The sequence below is a fragment of the Haplochromis burtoni genome, unplaced genomic scaffold (genome assembly GCF_018398535.1).
Source record: "Haplochromis burtoni strain Fernald_Lab_line unplaced genomic scaffold, NCSU_Asbu1 Contig_5, whole genome shotgun sequence".
Lineage (NCBI taxonomy): Eukaryota > Metazoa > Chordata > Actinopteri > Cichliformes > Cichlidae > Haplochromis > Haplochromis burtoni.
In genome coordinates this window covers 4,737,271-4,740,426 of record NW_024582366.1, presented here as the reverse complement: position 1 = coordinate 4,740,426, position 3,156 = coordinate 4,737,271, and the positions used below count along the sequence as shown (strand labels likewise).

Here is a 3,156-nt window from a genome sequence, read left to right as displayed (position 1 = left end):
CTAAAGCGGCAACACATTGGTCGTGTTTCGAGGTGTATTTTTGTGACAAACTCCTACCAAATGCTTAAAAGCAGTTGAACAACCAGTGGAAACTGCCTGATGATCAAACTCCTTGTTTACAGTAGTGATGTCGTTGCTCCAGAATGAATCTGTTATTCACTTACTAATGATAAAATGCTACACGTAAGTACATTTACTTAACTAGACAGGTGTAAAATTAGGTGCTGAGGAGGAGTTGGGCTTCCCATTACTGTTTTCCCATATGTGCGTGTTTGTGTGTCTGAGTCTGAGAAGGAAGATGGCACTGCTGTCTAGTTCCTAAGTAGATGATGGACTGTAGCTCGTATTCCCATTCCCTCTCATTAGCTCGGCCCCTGAGAATATATGAGGTTACTTACCTTCCCTTGCTCTCAGTTCGTGGCCAAACGCCAAGCGTCGGATCAGGGTCATTAGCCTCGCTATTTGGAACAAATGGCCTTCGATAGTATCTCAGCTATAATACAACAGGAGCAGATTAACCCCTTGATCCTTGAAGGATAGCATGTTGAACACATTAGGACGAAAGCAGCGATCAAGGCGGTGATGATGTTTATTTTTACTATCATTATTTGTCTGTTTCTGGCCTCTTTATTCATGTGTTCTTTGGTTGTTTTGAGGGGATTTTATTTTTCTTATCTCTCTCTCTCTCTCTTTTTTTTTTTTGGTTGTTGTTGTTTTTTGCAGCAGATTTTGACAGTTGGAATCTCATTGCATTTCAGCTAAACATCACAGCTGTTTGCCTGAAAACAAAAACCACAGAGAGAGAAGTGGGCAGACGATCAAAGCCCAAGGAGGATTTGTCTGGCAGAAAGAGGCTGGGGCTCTGCCTGCGTGGACTCTCTCAGCACAAGGTTGCCCCCTCATATCACCAGCTTGAAAATTAGAGCTCACGAAAGGGAGCAATGCAGTCACAACAACCTCCTCCCTATCGCAGTTGCCTTCTTAATACATTGTGCGTGTGCGTGCATTTTCTTGTCTTTTCTACTTCATAGCCAGGTGCCTGACACTACACAGTTTTTTAGTGCAGTATCACACCACTCGTAGTACTGTAAATAATTCACCTGACTGATTTTGAAACCCTTCGGATTTGTTATGAAAAGAGCCCTCTACGGGAAATTTGGGATTATTTCCAAATCCGTAGGTACAAAAGGAGATAATCCATGACTTGTTTGTGTTTTGAGCTGCCAAGGGAAAAAAAATGCAGCATGCTATATGTTTATTTCTGTCTAAGGTCACCAAAACCATCTTTCCATAAGGTTCCTTATGAGGTTTGTGGCCTATCGGGGGGGGGGGTCTTCTGATGTCTGTTTTGAGCAGAAAGACACACCCAGAGGATGGATATAATTAAGACTAGTGCCTTTTTGTGAGTAAGGAGGGTGTTTGGATAACTGCTCTGGGTGGTCTAGCACTACATGTCTCTACCAGTTTTATTACAAACAGACACAATGCGGTAAGAGCACACATGCATTCTAAGAAAGCGGACAAAGATTAGCATGTACTGTGCAACGTAAACATACACGTGAAAACAGCCATGTCGCTGGTTTCCTGCTTCCCTGGGACGTTGTTTGAGCATGGCACAGCAAATTTAAAAGAAAAAAAAGATGAATTGATCAAAGCAGCGGGCAGACATATGTGACGTTCAGGGATGTGCACTTAAATTTACACTGTTGCTTTACAAAGATCATCACATAGCTAACTTTAGCTTCGCCCCAACCATCACTTTGGCAGTGAATAGAAGCCAGATGAGCCAGAAGGGGATCATTTATGTACATAAGGTACACACAAAAACCATAAATGCTACTCTGGACTAGATTGAAATATTTTATTTTCTTAGTGCAATTATGGAGCTTAATGAACCTAAGACAAAACCTAATTAAACTGTGGGATTTTTCAGTAAAGAGCCCTGGTAATTGTTTGCATTTATATAATGCTTTTCTGGTCTTAGTGATCGCTCAAAGCACCACTTTGTACCAATAGCACATTGGGTACGATGACACTTTGATAAACACATACACAGATACACCCACAGTTTTGGTATTTCAACTCAAGGGAGCCCAATAAAGGCTAAATTTTAATTTAAGACTTGTGACTGAAATGTACAGTTCGCTGCTTTGTCAACTATCCGATAAATCACTGTGGAATTTAAAAACTGTCATGCTAGCTAACCGCTTGATGACAAACTATATTAAGGAGGAAAATCAAAATATAAAGAAGTGCTCTCAACCGTATAAAAGTTAAACGTCTAATTAACTCTTTTAGAAACAAACTCTAATTTATTCAAGGCTTTCTTGTACTTGGTGGAAAACAAAATGCAATGCCAGTCAATCCCACAACAAGGGCTTTTCTACCAGTCACTTCTGATTAATAGCGTCTTCTTGTTAACACATAAACACCGCGTCTACCATCAGACCCTCAAACGTCCGTTAATTTGCAGCTTTTTCCCCCCTTTGTGTGAATTGGCTCATTTAGTCAGCAGGGAGAATGCTGATCTTGTAGCATTGGGTTTGAAAACACATGGGTGGTCCTGCTTTCTTTCTGGGGTTTTTTTCTCTTCCCCAAATGTACTGAGCATAAATTTGTGACTCCATATAGGGACTTTAATGATGAGAGTACTCTCCAGGGTCTCGTGAGTCTGCTTACTGGAGCAATAAGAGGGAGATGGCAGTAAGAGAGGTGGAAAAAAATACAGTGAAAGAGAAATGGAGAGGTGGGAGCGAAGCAACGCACCCTTAAAAACCGTCCAGACAGAAATAGTAAATTGCATATTCTCAAAGATGCAGGAACTGCAAACGGGTAGGAGGGATTTCTCCTTCATTTGTAGTGAGCAGCTTTCCTCTGCTGCACTGTTTCACTGTATTTAACATCAAAGCAAACTATGAACAATTGAGGCAATTTTTCATTCGGCCAAGGTCAATCATTGTTCTTTCTCTGGGAATGTAGATCTGGCTGCGCAATTCAGAGGAACCACATTTCACTGGCAAGTCTATTTTAGCAAGCCACCTTTTAACTAAACCGCTGAACATTTTTGTTGTGTGTGTGTGTGTGTGTGTGTGTGTGTGTGTGTGTGTGTGTGTGTGTGTGTGTGTGTGTGTGTGTGTGTGTGTGTGTGTGTGTGTG

At 41.3% G+C, this 3,156-nt stretch overlaps 2 long non-coding RNA genes across 2 annotated transcripts in view; both read left to right on the top strand.

The window, feature by feature from the left end:
* The window catches only part of LOC102310926, a 23,322-nt gene that overhangs the window by 16,090 nt on the left and 4,076 nt on the right, over nucleotides 1-3,156 (top strand). The window lies entirely within an intron of this gene.
* LOC121814856 overlaps nucleotides 7-3,156 on the top strand; it is a 4,687-nt gene continuing 1,537 nt past the window's right edge. The window contains exon 1 of the long non-coding RNA XR_006054614.1: nucleotides 7-3,107. This is a non-coding gene — a long non-coding RNA (uncharacterized LOC121814856). The remainder of the gene's footprint in view (nucleotides 3,108-3,156) is intronic.